General features: G+C 38.2%; 1 protein-coding gene across 1 annotated transcript in view; it reads left to right on the top strand.

The window, feature by feature from the left end:
• The first annotated feature begins 2,414 nt into the window (after window positions 1–2,414).
• Sgcg (sarcoglycan gamma) overlaps window positions 2,415–16,403 on the top strand; it is a 78,257-nt gene continuing 64,268 nt past the window's right edge. The window contains exon 1 of the mRNA XM_015498711.2: window positions 2,415–2,575. The gene's annotated coding sequence lies outside the window, so the exon portion shown is untranslated. The remainder of the gene's footprint in view (window positions 2,576–16,403) is intronic.

Raw genomic sequence — 16,403 nt, 5'->3', positions numbered from 1 at the left:
ACAAACAAACAAATAACCCAATCAATAAATGGGCCAAGGACCTAAACAGACAATTCTCAGAAGATGATATACAATCAATCAACACATATATGAAAAAATGTTCATCATCACTAGCAATTAGAGAAATGCAAATCAAAACGACTCTAAGATTTCATCTCACTCCAATCAGAATGGCAGCTATTATGAAGACAAACAACAAGTGTTGGTGAGGATGTGGGGGGAAGGTACACTTACACACTGCTGGTGGGACTTGATGTAATCATTTAAACTAACCTGTTTATAGTTTGAATCTAAAACCTTCCCTGAAAAGGCTCATATGTGTAACACTTGTTCCCTAATACAGCTGTTTTTAGAGCTGGGGCTTTTGAGAAGGCGATTGGATCATGAAGGCTTTAACCTCATCAATGGGTTGACCCATTGGAGGATTGGTGGATTCATAATTTGATGGCATTATTGGGAGGTGATGGAAACTTAGAATGTGAGATCTCCGTGTGTGTGTGTGTGTGTGTGTGTGTGTGTGTGTGTGTGTGTGACAGAGAGAGAGAGAGAGAGAGAGAGAGAGAGAGAGAGAGAGGTGTTTCCTAGCTACTTGTGATGCCCTTAATGCCATGGTGCTACTTCACCTCTGGCCCAAAGCAATAGAACCAGCAGACCATGGACTTGAAACTATGAGCCAAAATCAACCTTTTTCCTTTTCTAAGTTGTTTTTCTTAGGTAGTTTGCCATAGATACAAAGAGCTGACTAACATACCTATAAAATTAAAACTGATTTAAATCATTCTCCTGCAATACTAAAAGTAATGTTGATAGTATTTAGTGAATCTATAAATGAGAGTGGAAATCACACAGAAATCTTGACTGTTTTTATAATGCATCCCCCAAATATTGAAAAGTTCATTGTTACAAACCCGATTCACTGATTGATGACAAGGTCCCTTGATATGTTACCTTTAAATAAGTGACATTTCAATCAGCATATAAAGTTAGGATTTTGAATTCAAATATCAGAATATAGAGTTCAAACTTTTACTTTTCAGACACATACTGATATAAAATTACATTTCATATCATCATTGTTCAGTACACCATTTTTTGTTGTTAAGAATTTACAGTTATGTTATAATTTTGTATCTAACCAAATTGCCATACGGAAGATATAATAATGTGCTGAGAATTCATAAAAGATTTTTTAAACACCTTATAAATATATAATTAATTAAAGCTGTACCAGCTTTTAATTTAAGGCCTGCAGCTGTTGGTGTGATAGAAGCATCAAATTTCAAGAGAAGTTAGAGTATGAATAAACCAAAGAAAAAGTCCCCCCAAGAAGAAAATAAAATAAAAATTAAGCATGTGGATGATCACTGCATTGCTGCTTATATTCAAGTTTTAGTTCTAAAAAGGTAAATTTCAAATACATAATTTAGATTGTTTCAATTCATGCTGCAATCAAGTCTCCATTAAAATAATGCAAAATAAAAAAATTAAGAGTATCCAAATGTTTGATATTTATTTTATTTGCCCCTTATAAAAACTGGATGAGTTAATTGTTCTTAAAGACAATTTAAGATCACATAATTACATTCACATACTTTGTTAAATGTAATATAAATGTTAGTGGGCTGAAGAATAGTGTCATACTTTTAACACAGATTTCATTTACCTTTTCTTTATTATGGTAATCATTACTTAGATTTTTCTGCTCAAATATCTACTTTTTTCACTTAAAAAGAGGCAAAAGGGAGTGATTTATTTTTCTTTTTTTCTTTTCTTCTTTTTTTTTGGGGGGGGGGTGTGTTTGTGTTACTGGAGATTGAACCCAGGGAAACTCTACTACTGAGCTAAATCCCCAGCACTTTTTTTATTTTGTTTTGTTTTAATTTGAGACAGGGCTGACTAAGTTTTATGGCTGACATCAAACTTGCAGTCTTCCTGCCTCATCTTCCCTCATCACCAGGATCACAGGCCTATACTACTGCACTCAGCAAGGGAAGTGATTTTTAAAGAGTGACTATTGTTTGATAATTTGCAATTTCTTTGGATGAGATTAGTACACATATAATATTAATAAAGTCCCCAAGTTCTAAACACTGTATGTTAACTAGAAATGATTGTTCATATTTTATCAACATTAGATTCTGCCAGAAACTAGTCTCAGAAGTTTCTCGTTATTCATTTAAGGTAAAGTTTATTTTAGAAAGTTATAATTAAATGAAACAGTCATAATTCAGGGTTTAAATGTAGGAATGTTGGTTTTGTAAGAACAGTTTGGGCTTGTTTTGTTTTGTTTTGGGCACACTGAGAATTGCATGCTGGAAGTGGTTCCCGAACAATTTCAAGTGTGGCCTGAGCTGTTTATGTCACTGAGTAAAATTAGAAGGGCCTGTTGCTAGTACCAGCGGCTGAAACACTAGCCAAAGCCAAACACGTGAGCGCCTTTTCTCCCTGGCTAGTTGGTAAAGCCCAACTCCTTCCTTCTCGTCCTGTAAGTAATGGAAAAGTTTGAAACACTCTCTCTCCAGTAGAACTCAGGCCAGCTGTCACTAATTCTCGTGTGTTTGTCAAAATTTCTAAGGTAAGTAATCGTTTTAAGTTGGATTTTGTATAATTCAAAGTATAACTTAAAAAACAAAGAATTAATAGGGTTTCTTGATCTGTTTTCCTTCCTAGGTAGAAAAACTACTTGATGAATTTAAATTAAATTTAAGCTAACAAATTAATTATTTCTAATAAATATGTTTTGATTTTAACAAAATTAAGTTAGCTTCTCATTTCAGCTCTTTAGATTATTCTGATTACTAAAATGCTACATATTTTAGCATTATCACATATTTCTCATATTTTCATTTTGTAAAATATGGTAGCATTGCCATATTATTAGACATTTAAGTTGTATACTGTAGTTAGTTTAGGCAAAGTATAATCTTTAAGATCAACTTCTTCTAATTCTACTCTAAATTTTTGTGATAAAATTATTTTTGTTTTAGAGTATATTGATAGTTTTGTTAGGGATATTAAGAAATAGACTGAAATTAATGAGACCAAAAGTCAAGTGGTTTTATCACGTGGGAATAAGCAAAACAAGAGCAAAATATCAACCTGGCTCCTAACTGTTCTTGCACCATAGGAGGAATGTTTCCCTTCCCAAATCTGAAAAAAGACTTAAGTGCTGCTCAAAATTCATTAAAAAAGTAAAATAAGTAGGGTAAAAGAAAAGATGTGCTAGTGCTTTTGCTTACTGAACTTGTAGGTCCCTTTTCTGTGTTTCCTAATATGTGGTAGTTTGGAAAACATAAATTTTTAAAGAAAGTAATACAGAACCATAATAAGGGAAAATGTAACTCAATTGCCTGAATGATTCATCAACTGGATGGAGTAACTCACTAGTACAAAAGAAACTTCAAAATGTACCACATTTACTTTGGGTTTTTTTTTGTTGTTGTTTTGTTTGTTTGTTTGTTTCTTGAAAACATTTTACAATGAGGAACAAAGAGGCATACTTAAGGAATTTCAGAACTAGTGGTTCAAATTGGGGTTAGTTTTATAGGTTCTAGAATTTGAGATTTTCTTTCAAAGCCAAATGAAAAGTAGTATTTCAGTGTAGTTAGATATACAATTCTAAAGATTCACAAGTACAAGTTTCCAAATGATGCTGGCTAAGCTTGCATTTAAAATACTGAAAATAAATTTGTCACATATTGTCCTATAAAAAATACACTTTCTGGTCATTAAACTAAATTGCTATTAGAAGAAATGTGGAAATTAAATGCTAACCGTGAATTATTAGTGGTGTCCAATCTGTTCAGTGCTGTGTATTTTGGAAGGGCTGCAGTTCTTTTTCTAGTCTTTACTCCGTGGCCCATCGTGACCCCGCTGCTGCTTCCCAGTTGTGCCCATCATTGCTGTGGCTTCCCCTGGGGGGGCTGCAACGCAGCAGAGCACTGAAGATGTCCGCCTTGCTTCAGAAACCTGCCTGAGCCTCCCCACATGTTTCGTTCTATCCTTCCTCCTTTTCTCTAAGCCTTATCAGCATCTCTCTGGCATTATTCTTCTCTGGACCGCCACAGAGCCAGAAAAATTCATGATGTTCTTATTATAGAATCTATCCCCCACTATATTTTTGTCCTTATAGACTCCAATGTCTGTTTAATTTTATGTGTTGTGCTATAGAGAATTTTATGGGAAGATTGGTACAGGAGTATTTATTAACTTGTGACTTTGCAAAGGTCTCCAGACTTCTCTCAAAATCCCTTGAAATGTCAACATCTGCTGGACTTGAGGATGCCTGATGTGTAGCATATCCTCAAGGAACTGTGAGGCTGAGGACTTAGGGAGGGCTCTCTTTCGATCAAAGGCATTGGTGCTTCGTCCTACGGTAGAAGGAAGCCCCTGGAACATTTATGACATAAAAGCTGTGCAGTCCTACTTATTATTTGTAAGAATTGCCCTTTTTGCCATGGAAAATGAATTACAGCAGTGGAAGAGGAAGTGAGGGATACCTTGAAATCTAGCTTCACCTTCATGACTATTTTAACTCAATTTTTAAATTTTTACTTTTTCTTGGGAAATGTCTTTGAAAAGTATAACAGTTTTGTAACAATAAATGGTGAAAAGTTTAGGCTGTGAAGTCAGATTGCTGTGTTCTAGCCACATGATCTCCTGTGGATTACTTAATTTCTAATGCCTGTTTCTTCATTTGTAAAAGGAGGCATTAAGTCCATAAAAGGCATTTACAAAGTTTCTGAATTCCGAGTAAATAGTTGTCCCCATCATCCTTATCATAAAAAAAAAAAGACACATAACCTCTTATCTTGACCAGCACTGACAGGAAATAAGGGAAGAACTTCAGAGAATGGCTTTGAATGGTTAAAACGGTTACTTGGCTTCTCCAATCCTCTAAAACAGCCCCATGAATAATCCCTAACCACGAAGGGGATTCCAGGCTGAAGCTATTTCTGCTCCAGCTGAGAATGTTCTCTGCATGCAGAGACAGCTACTGAGGAGTGGTGTGCACATTCCAGGATGCAAATAGCAAACCCTGCTTAAGTTCTCTGCAGCTGACAATCTCTGATGGTAGAATTTAGCCACAACAACAACAAGAAAATCAAATAACTGTTTAAAATTCCTATGAAACTTTTCCTTTCATTAACATTTTAGGTCTTAATGAAACCTTTATATCAAATATTCTGAAATGTTAATCTTGGTGAAACATAGAGTGCATTTGAATATGTATATTTTGGCACCATTTGAAAGTCACATTAAATCATCCCATCCCAATTTTGAAGAAAAGGTAACGATAAGGGTAGAAGTGAATCATGGCCCTGAAGACCTCTGAAACTTTTTAAATAAACTGTCAAGGCAATCAGAAGATTGCATATGTACTTTTGATAAGAACCTTAATTATGTTTACCTCAAGAATTCTCTTGGCTTTAAATCTTTCATTTAGAGTCTTGCAACTAAAAAGTTCAGCCTAGCTGATACATTCAAATAACTTTCTTAAAATTTGTTCTTAATTTTCTCAGAGTTAGAATTTAGTTAAGTGCTCTTTTTAGGGCCTAGCCAAATTAAAGTTTGTTTTATTTTGTTTTGTTTTTTAAGAGGGGGGGAATTGAGTTAATTTGCTGAAAATTTCAGTTTCAGTATAAAAAACAAAAGTTTTGATAAATTAGATAACAGGCTACTTTATTCTCTGTTTGATTAAGCACAGATTTCATGAGTTATTTTAATTTAAGGTTTTTCTAAACTCTTTCTTTATAAATAGTCAAGCCTAAAGGTTATATCCATACAGTATAAATGGCACTGCCATAATGTTGGTCTCCCTTACAAAGATGGTATATTAACTGGCTACTGAATGGCCAGTAATTTTCCACATTTCTCTGGAGACTTGCCTTGGGATTCAGCCCATGTCTTTGGCTCTCTCTCTCTCTCTCTCGCTCTCTCTCTCTCTCTCTCTCTCTCTCTCTCTCTCTCTCGTCTCTCATGCCTAGCCTGCTTTCCTGGTTGCTGATTAATTTATCTTGAAAGCATTTCCTTAATAAATTATCTATACAAGAGTCCTCATCTGAGGCTCTGCTTCTGGAAAACCTGGCTTAAGATAAAGCTGAACAGTATTCTATTGAGAAGTCCATCAGTGGGACTGATCGTACTGTGCCCCTATCTTTCCAAGAGCAATTGCTTAGACAGGATCCCCAGGAACCAGGCTCTGAGCTGCAATCTACATGCCAGTTTATTCACTTAAGCACACCTTCAATAAAAACACCTGCAGGAGAAAGAAGGCAGGGAAATTGAACCAAAGGAAATGCCAAATAGCAATGTAGATGTGATAGAGCTGGGATGGACCTCCAGGCTGTATCCCAAATTGAAGGAAGGGCTGGAATTTTGCACCTGTACCTTGATCTGACATTAGATAGATGTAGCCCAGGTAAGGCAACTCAGCAGTCGACAGTCATTCTTGTCTTCTGCTATTATTGCTATTCTTAGCTAAGAAGTGAGTATCTTAGTTCTCAAGAATGACCATGGCAGCAAACTGTTGGAGTCCATCACTCAGATTCTCTTGTTTCATATACCTAATTTGGGATTCTGATTGGTCTCTTTTCTGAGAAGGCTACTAAAAGAAGGCTAATTGAATGAACTACAGCCTCTACTTGTGAGCTGTTCCTCAGGATTGCAACTAATACTTATCATTTTTCTCTATCAACTACTACCTGCAACTACCCACTCAAGATTCCCCTCACTGTCAGATGACACCATTGCTAGTCGAGGTAGCCAACCTGGTGAAGTGACTTTGACATCCATCTCTGAGAGGTCTGAGCTTATCACCATATCCTTATCAGCCCAGTACACTTGTGGCACCTGTTCATTTACTGTCAAAACAGGAGAACACCCAGAAATGCCCTGTTGGTCTACCTGGGTGACAAAGATATTCTTCCTAACAGCTGTTGTCAGAATGGTGCACCCTATTCTTCCTAGTGGTATCTTGTCATGGGGCTAATGGTCTGAAAGCAGTGTGAAGACTAATGGAACTAATGTTGTGCTCCCTGGTAGAAGAATTCCTCACTGAGAACGGACTTTGGTACACAGAGCCCATGGTAGTAGGAATGGGAAGCTCACATGTTCCAACTGGTCATAAAAAGTGATGCTAGAAAACATGACCATTTCCACACTCGGCCTTGGCTCTGAGACAGATTTTTCTCTCCACCACAAAGCAGCACCATGAAGATGTTGATTGAGCATCCTGAAGTATTCCCTCTCCTCCAAGAGGTCTCCAAGGGGGGATCCCAATAGCAAATTAGAAGGATTCCTCAATCTGGTAGTTCCTTGGAAATACAATACAGGATAAGAATAGAGGGTCACTTGGATTCACTGCCATTTCATGGAGAGACCCACATCAATGGAGCAAATGCTCTATAAGTCCTTGTATAGAAATGCTGGCTGAGGTCTTATAGACAGAATATTCCACTCCCAGCATTGGAGTCTGTTCCAGTCAATATGATGTGATCAGCTGGCCACTGAGTGGCTTCTTGGTCTTATTGAAGGATGGCACTGTCTCCAGGTTCAGCACTGGTATCTGTCATGGGTAGTTTTAGATCAGCTTTGCTGAAGGAAGCCCTTGCTGTTGGGCCCATGCATGATCTTGATCCCACACCATTTTGGGATACTCTATAAGAGTCCATGGTGGGGGAACTGGAGTGGGTGATGAGGGACATTCTGACTTTTTGATGCCTCCTCTGAAGTGGACACTCCAAAGAGTGTTGACAAAGTTACAAAGGGGAATACAAAGAGTCCCTTGTGACTAAAAGACTCATCCACAAACCTCTTTCCCTGAATTCTGTCTTTCCAAATTCCCCTCTTCCAGGCCCCAATGGACCAGCTTAGTCATCCACTACCATCCATGGACTGTGTGTATTCTAACTCATATGATTTCTATTTCTATAAGTGGATGAGCCAATGCACTACTTGTAGTCTTATGCTTGAAGAAGTTGCATTTCATGATCATCTTTCAGGATCACCCCAGTTGGGGCTGTAGAAAAGCAGCAAGCTTTTGATGGTTTGCACCAACACATTGGGCCAACCCACCCTTAAATCAAACTTGGCCTTTTTCTTCCCCATAGGCTGATCATAAGGGACACCCCCAGGTAGCCAGAAAGCAGGATAAGCTGGGAACAGGTGCAGGTACATTAGTGGTGAGTGACATAGATTCCGAGTCTCCTGCACCTGTAGCCTGCTGTATCCCTCTGCCTGCTCCAGACCCTGGTACACCACTTTTAGCTTACAATGGATTGCTGCTGGGCCTCCTGACATTATGTCATGGAAGGCCTCACAGAGATTAGGTCATGATGGGAATTCTTGGCCACAGGAATTCCTGGTTACTTGATATCCCATGATCAGTACTTTATCTCCACTAAGACCAAGTAGAACTTAGGAAAATGCTTTTCAAATGGCATATAGTTCTCTGCTGCAGATGTCATGGCCTTATTCCAAAATCCCAGAAAGAAGTCTATGTTGTAATTCTTCCACAGTAGCTTGCCATAAATATCACATTACATCCTTTACTATCAGAGATATCTCATCCCATAAGGGGGCAAGGATGTATGGCCTAATCATCAGGAATGCCCACACTACAGCCTGCACCTGCTGCCAAGTCCTATTCTGGGCCCCTCACAATGCTCTCAGCTTTCATTATAACAATAGAATAGGCTAGCTTCAGAACCTGACATGGATTAGGAGGCATTATTTTTCCTTTACAGCAGTGGTAGGTACAAGCTACAATAATTTACTCTTTATTTTCAGGGGATTTTCCTGAATGTCCTGGAGCAATGGTCTCCTAAAACATTCACTAACTTGTCAAGTGCCAAAATCTTGGTAGGATTTATCTCTTACCTTCTAAATTCTCCAACATATGTGTCAAATCCATCCCCTAACCTAGTTAACATAGTACCATAAACCTAGCAAACAACTGTGTTCCAGAAATGTCCAAGATGGCCGAAGCCCTTTTGAGTACATGAAGACAGAGGGAAATAAATTTAAGCATGACCATGGAGCAAGTAAATACTGTAGTCAAGCCCATGTGAATGTGAATCACTTCTTGTCCTCATCTATGAGAGAAGTGGGGGGAATGCATTTGCCAACCCAGTGGCTTTGTGCCTATATATGGGGCTAAATTAATCTGCATGAGCAAGAATGATACCCCCAGCACACCAGCTCCAGAAACATCTACCAGTTTGGATTTGAAGCAGGCCTTAGTTGTCTTCTGGGAAATGGCTGGTTTTTCTAGGATCCAACTGGTGACTTAAGTGGGAACATGGTTTTAACAGCTAACCTCATGTCCTGTGAGATGGGCACTTTTCTCTGCCATTCTTCCTGGGATACATAAGGAATGAATGGCAGTCTTGGAACTTTTCTCAGTTTTTCTCACTGTCATGTTCTTCTCCCAAGGCACTCCCTACATTAGATTTCTATCAACTACCAAATATGTACATCCCAATTTTATATTTGTTTTTTGGGGAAAGGACCATTTGGTAGTTCCAAGGACCAAATACGAGCCAAACTGGGGCTAGGATTCTATTTGTCACGTGATTCTCATATGTCCTCACCATGATGGCTTTTCAAGTCCGTAGTATTAATGGTCAAGCTAGGTTCTATGTCCAATGTCCTCAAAATATTGAGTACTATAACCCAATTAAATGTGTTTTGGCTCTCTTGGGGACGGGCTGGGGACAATGGTAGTCATTGCTATTGATGTTGCAAGGCACCCCCCTTCTGGTGACCTGGCCTCTCCTCAGTCAAGAATTTCCAGATGTGGAGACTGGATTAATCTGAAAATCGAACAAAGAGTTGTAATTTTTATGGGGGTAGTAGCCTTGAGCCTACTAGGAAACCTCATTAGTTTCATTTTGGGGGTATGAGGGTACTGGGGATTGAACCAGGAGCATTTATCCACTGAGCCACATTCATAGCCCTTTTTATATTTATTTATTTGTTTATTTTTAAATATTTATTTATTTGAGACAGGGTTTCTCAAAGTTACTAAGTCTGGCTTTGAACTTGCAATCCTCCTGCCTTAGCCTTCCAAGACACTGGGGTTACAGGCATGTGCCACCACACTCAGATGATTTCTTTTGATTGATAGATTGAATCATTCCCTTGTTGGATGTCAATCCATCTTTGCCCTCCTCAATGACAGCCTTGCAATTCTGATTTTTCTCTGTCACTAAGCATCAGCCATAGCTATTTCCAATCCTTTGATAGAGATCCATCTCCCAAGATCCTTCCAAATAATAAATCTTATATCCTCGAAGAATGTTCCTTAATGTACTGGACTGGATATTGCTGTCTTTGCTCCAGTCCAGAACTTCCCCACCTGAGTTATGTTGTTATTCAGCCTTAATTATTCACTGGGTAGCCAGGAGGGGAAGTGGTGAACATGTTGTCACATCTTCTTAAGTGGGAAGGAGATGGGGGAGTGGGTCATGTCTGCTCTAGGGAATCAGGAGTTTCCAGTTTCTTGAGTGCTTTGTCCCAGATGTTTCATCCCAAGCCTCAGGGGCCCCTCCTACCTTGTAAGGGCCCTCATCCTGACAGAGCAGACAATCTCAGCAAGAACTGAGAACTCCATCTTCATTGTCACGCCACTGCTCTCATGAAGAACCAGATCCCTTGCTTGCTGTGCCCTGCAGTGGAGGGAGGTAAGCATCTCTGCAAAAGCTCTGGCAAAGCCCCATGACCTTCATAGCTTACCTTCATCATCTCAGCTTTCTATCTTCTTCCTCCAGTGCCTGGATGGAGCTCAGCAGAGACATCAGTTCCATTGCCTTCATGATAACACTTCATAGAAACCCTCAAACACCTTATCTATTGCACCCAATAGTCAATTTCCTTCCACTGGTATCTCTTCTTAGTTCACCACCAGTGACAGTTTTAGCAACAATGCCAGACTGTGTGTCGTGGACTACTCCACCTACTGCTAGGAAATGGTCCTTATTATCAGTCACCGATGGGTGATCCTGTTCCCAGATGCTGTTTTAGATTTAATTTCCAGACTATTCCGACCACCAGCTCTGTTACATCAGTTTCCCTGAGAAACACAGAAGACTAGCATTTCCATGGGGGAAGTTCACTGAGGAAAGCTCTGGGGAAGAGCAAATTTAAGGGAATGGAGGAATCCAGGCTGAACAGAAAAAGAAGCTGAGCTGTTGGTGTGGGGACAACAGAGGACCCAGCTGATCCTTCAGGGCTGTTGGGGGTACTTTCTGAGACAGACTGGCCCTTCAGAGATGTCATGGATTAAGGCAGGGGCCAAGCCCTTGTTCTCACTATTGGCTAGTGATTGGCTGTCCAGGGAGCTTTGGGGGAGTCAAATCTGTTCAGTTCCAGCATAGGGACTCAGGTATGACCTCTGAGCAGGAAACAGCCCTGGGAGCTGGGTGAATGCATTTAGGTGAAAATGGAAGCAAAGTGGAGATGAAGAACTGGGTGGCATACTATAGCATCTGCTGTAGCAATACTGTTTAGGATTTCTGATTCTATGATTTTTCCTCAGTTTTTTAGAAAATAATTTTCTTTCCTGACTTGTTTTACTTCTGTAGGTATGACCAAAGTGCAATCTCATAGGACAATTAAAAAAATAGTGTTTGATGGCAGTTTTCTTGTTGCATTATATTTACACATTCAATCCACAAATATTGGTAGGAGTTCTAGACTCTGAGATTGGCCAAAGAGGGAGAAAAGTCATCTTGGTCTCACAAAGGTAAAAACATAATAGGGGAACACAGATGCAACATTTGGGTTTTTGTTTTTGTTTTGTTTTGAGTGTTAAATTATCTAGGAAAGAGGAGACTGGGGAGAAAAACCTGCATTAAGAATAATTTAAGCCATGGGTTCAATGCCCAGACTAGAAAATAAAACAAAACAAAACAAAACAAAAAGTAATATTCTTGGATTCAGAAGTAGATAAACAGGTTAGAGCTACCAACATAACTGAGTGCCCCCAACTCTAACCTCCCAGCCTAGCCCTGCACAAATTCTGCCTTAAATAGTAATTATACTCAAAGGGAAAGGCCAAAGGACAGCTAAATAATTGTCTCTTTATTCTCAACATGGACATATTAGAGGTTTTCATTATTTTGGTGATTACTTTGATACAAAAAGCAATTTTATAAAATTGCTCTATTTAAAATATTTTAGTATGACTATACATGGAAAGTATATAAACATGTAAATAATTTATATAATAATTTTAGCAACTTTGTATTTTAACATCTTTACCTCTGACACATAATGATTGTACGTGGTTATGGGCCATGTCCCCAGGGACCTATTTCCTCTAGCCACTACCTGCTTTTCCAGAGTTACCACCCAGTATACTGGTCCTCTCAAATTATCAGTCCATCAAATGAATTAATTCACTAATGAGATTACAGCTCTCATAATCGAATCATTTAACCTCTGAACATTCCTGCATTGCCTAACACATGAGCTTTTCAGGAGGCACTTCATATCCAAAGCATAACTAGCAGAGAGATTGATTTCATTTCCTTTGGATATGTACCCAGCAGTGACATTACTTGATCATATGTTGTTCTATTTTTAATTTTTTGAGGATACCACCATAATGTCTGTACAAATTTAATAGCACCAACCGTTTATAAGGATTTAAATTTCTCCACGCTCTCACCAAAATTTATCTATTTTAGTGTAGCTATTCTAGTCAGGTATGAGGTGCTATATTATAGTGGTTTTGATTTGCATTTCCCCAATGATTAGTAATGTTGAGGATATTTTCTGATACCTATTGCCTATTTGTATGTATTCCCTTGAGAAATGCCTATTCAGGTTTTTTGACCATTTTTAAATCAGGTTATTAATTAATTTATTACTATTTCATTGTTTGAGTTCCTTTTATGCTCTGGATATTAACTCCTTATCATATATATAGCTTGCAAATATTTTCTCCCATTCTGTAGATTGTCTCTTTAATCTGTTTTGTGTTTCCTTTGCTGTGCAGAAGCTTTAGCTTTTAAATTTGGTACAATCCCATTTGTCTACTTTTGCTGTTGTCACCAATACTTTGGCATCTTCTCCAAAATATCCTTGCCCAGATGGCCTTGATTAATTTTATTAATGACATTATATAGCCTTTCTGATTTGATGTAATGTCTGTAGTAATATTTTCCAGAACTTTGTCAAGAAGTAGCATCATCACATTCTATAAATATATAATCTTTGAAACATTAAGATGACCTACCATAAGAAACTATGAATTTCATACTTACTATACAATAACAGCAAGTACAATGTTTCCCCTATGCTAAACATTATTCTAGGAGCATTTTATTTTACATTTGGAACTGACAAATTTTAGAAGCCTCCAGATGTGTAAGATGCCTAAATATTTTAAAGGATGTAACACAGCCTTTACAAGGTTAACTAGATTGGTTATAAATATTAATGACCAGGAATAATAAAGTGACTTTGAAAGAATTATAATAACTAGAGGCATAATAGACTTTATGAAACTTACAGTTCTTGAGATGTTAAATCCTGTATGTAATTCACCAGGCAGTTTTGCAATTCAACTGCTTTGAGAAAGATAGCCACCATGTACAGAAAAATTGACCATAAGAACTTTGAGAGTCCTGGCTATAAGCCTCCTTTAGAGAATCAGGGGAATTTAGAAGAAAATTATTATATCACTCACAATATTGGAAAACCCTTTATGATACCAAGCAACAGGCCTATAAAACACTCATGTGTTAAAAAAAAATTCTTGAACAACTGAATAATTGGAAACTATACTTGATAACAACTATTTTGTTGATATACCTTTTAAAACACCTATGCAATCAAATAGTCCACATCTTGAGAGGTACTTACTGAGCAATATGAAGATACTTTTTGGACTCGGAACTCAAAATCCACAACAAAACCTTAGAAAGTACATGTTTTTTTAAAGACTGCAAATTAAATTAAGAAATAAGCCATCTTGTTTATTTGACACCTAAATCAAAAAAGTATATGCTTTAAAAACAAACAGATAAGCTGGGATCAAAGAATACTATACCTTTAATCTGACACTTTTGTTGGGGGAGTCTTAATGTTAAAAGGCTGTGAGTCCCTGAGTAAATCTTCACAATCTTCCCCAGAGCTCTACTAAGACCTCAACTGGAGTAGGTTGGGAAAGAAATGGCAGTTTGAAGAAGGAAAGGAAGAGGAAAAACAGCAAGGAGAATGCCAGATGTTAAGCTGTTGAGCTCAGGGATAAGAAGGAGACATAGCTTCTTGCACCACTTCTAGGGCTCAGGACCAGGGGGTCAAAAACACCGAACTCTGCAGCAGAGCACTTCCAGTGCGTTCTAACCACTATCAGGATGCATCCTAGAACTGGGGTGGTCAGAAGCCACCAGCTATGGGGATGAGCTGGACAGGCCATTTGACTTGATCAGCTGACAGAACTGATAATCATACTTTTATCATTAATAGGTTGTTAAAATTCAGGCTGGCTTATATGAAACCAAAAGAGAATTGCCTTAGATTTGAAAAGCAGAAGTAGAAACAGTGCTTTTCAGATGCTAATCTTCCTCCTAGATCCAACCCATTTCATCTTATGAAGGTAGAACTTTCTTTGATCTTGAGCTTTAAAATGCACAGTTCAAAGACAAAGAATGCTTATGGGATTAACATTCATGTTAGAAAATGAAGCGGTGTGCTTGACCACTGAAATGTGAATTGAGGGAAGTTTCAGCCTATGAATCAACACATAGGCATCCAGGCATCCATCACACCATTACAGCAACAAAAGGGTCTGGAAAATAATAATATGTAAATATATCATTTTCCTCTTTTGTTCAATGAGTTCAAGTTCTTTTCCCAGCTGTTAAAGTAATTGGTATTCAAGTTGGTAGGGTTTTTGTGAAAGAACGGGGATGAGAGTTACATGAAATATCAGTAAAGATGGAATGATTCAGTTTTTAAATATAATTTTATAGTCTAACATTGAAAATCTATTCCACAAATGCATTGCAGATAAGAATGTGCTTCATTCTGCTGTCTTCAGTAAATGCTTACAATTTGAGCCCCTACTGTGCACCAGACATTATTTTAGGGGTCTAGCTGTATAGTAAATAAAATAGGAACCCTTCCTTTCCTCATGGAGAAGAGTCCCAAGAGGAATAGGCAATAAAAAGTAAACAAAGATATCATTATTCCTGTAAAGAGTTATAGAAAAAAGAAACAGGACAAATTGCATATTTTCTACCCCAAAAGGTACACAGAACAGTGAGCATGGAAGGCTGGCATCAGGAGGTCAGAAGTGGCAGACATGGGAGACAGACCAACTCTCCAGGCAGAGGGAAAAGCCTGTGTAATGCAGGAAAAGCGATTCAGTATGAGGAAATAAAAAGAAGCCATTGTGGAAAAGAGCAGAATGGGATAAGATGGAGCTGGAGAGACTAGCTGTACCATCTTGGGGTTTAGCTACAATGGAAAACTCCTGAGTGACCTTGAGCAGGCCAACTCATGGTCAGTTGTTGGGCTGCCATGTGCAGAACTGGACTAAGAGGGTCCGTGTCAATTCAGATTGGGTAAGTGGTGGTCAGTGATGTGGACACAACTTGCTAATGAAGTAGACACAGGGGTGGCAAAGAGGAATCATGGATGACACTCATGTTGCTGAGAAAATCAATTGGAAACAGCTGAGATGAGATGAGAGAAGGCCAAGAGGAGATTTAGGAGCAGAGAGTAAGGTTATTAAAAGTTAAGTTACTTTTTTTAACAATGTACTCCATGTGCCAAGTGAAAACATCAAACAGGCAATTATCAGACATAAATCTAGAGATATTTTAGATAGATTGTAAATTTGGGGATCATAAACCAATAAATAGTATTTAAAGATATAATTATGAATAGTGTCACCTTGAAAGACTAAGGGAAGAGGAGAAGAGATGGTCCCAATAAAGTTCAGGCAAAGCCTGATGTGTAGAGGCTGGAGAGAGAAGATTATGAAAAATCTGAGAAGGTAGAGGAAATGTTTTCTAGGAAGAAATAGCTAAGCATTAAAATAAAATAAGATAAATAAAATGAGGGAAATGAGCATAGGAAAGTGAACATTTGACCTAGAAAGAAAGAGGTCTTATGATCTCTTCAGTATTAGCCAAAGCTAAATACGATGGCATACCTCTTAGAGAAATTGTCCTTCTATCTAAATATTTACTCTTGCACTCTTTCACTCTCTTCCCTTCTTACTGGTTTCTTCTCTGGCAAGCTCTCTCCAAGAGATGGAAACAGAAGTATTGGCTGGTAAGTGTTAGATGAGCCATCAACTTCTGATGCCAGAGGCAAGCTGCTCTCAGAACATCTGAATCAATTTGGAACAATTGGCTTTGAGTGGCTGATTGAATTACATGATG

This window comes from Marmota marmota, unplaced genomic scaffold, assembly GCF_001458135.2.
Source record: "Marmota marmota marmota unplaced genomic scaffold, marMar, whole genome shotgun sequence".
Taxonomy (NCBI): domain Eukaryota; kingdom Metazoa; phylum Chordata; class Mammalia; order Rodentia; family Sciuridae; genus Marmota; species Marmota marmota.
The sequence above is the reverse complement of the archived record's forward strand: the minus strand, read 5'-3'. Positions and strand labels throughout refer to the sequence as shown.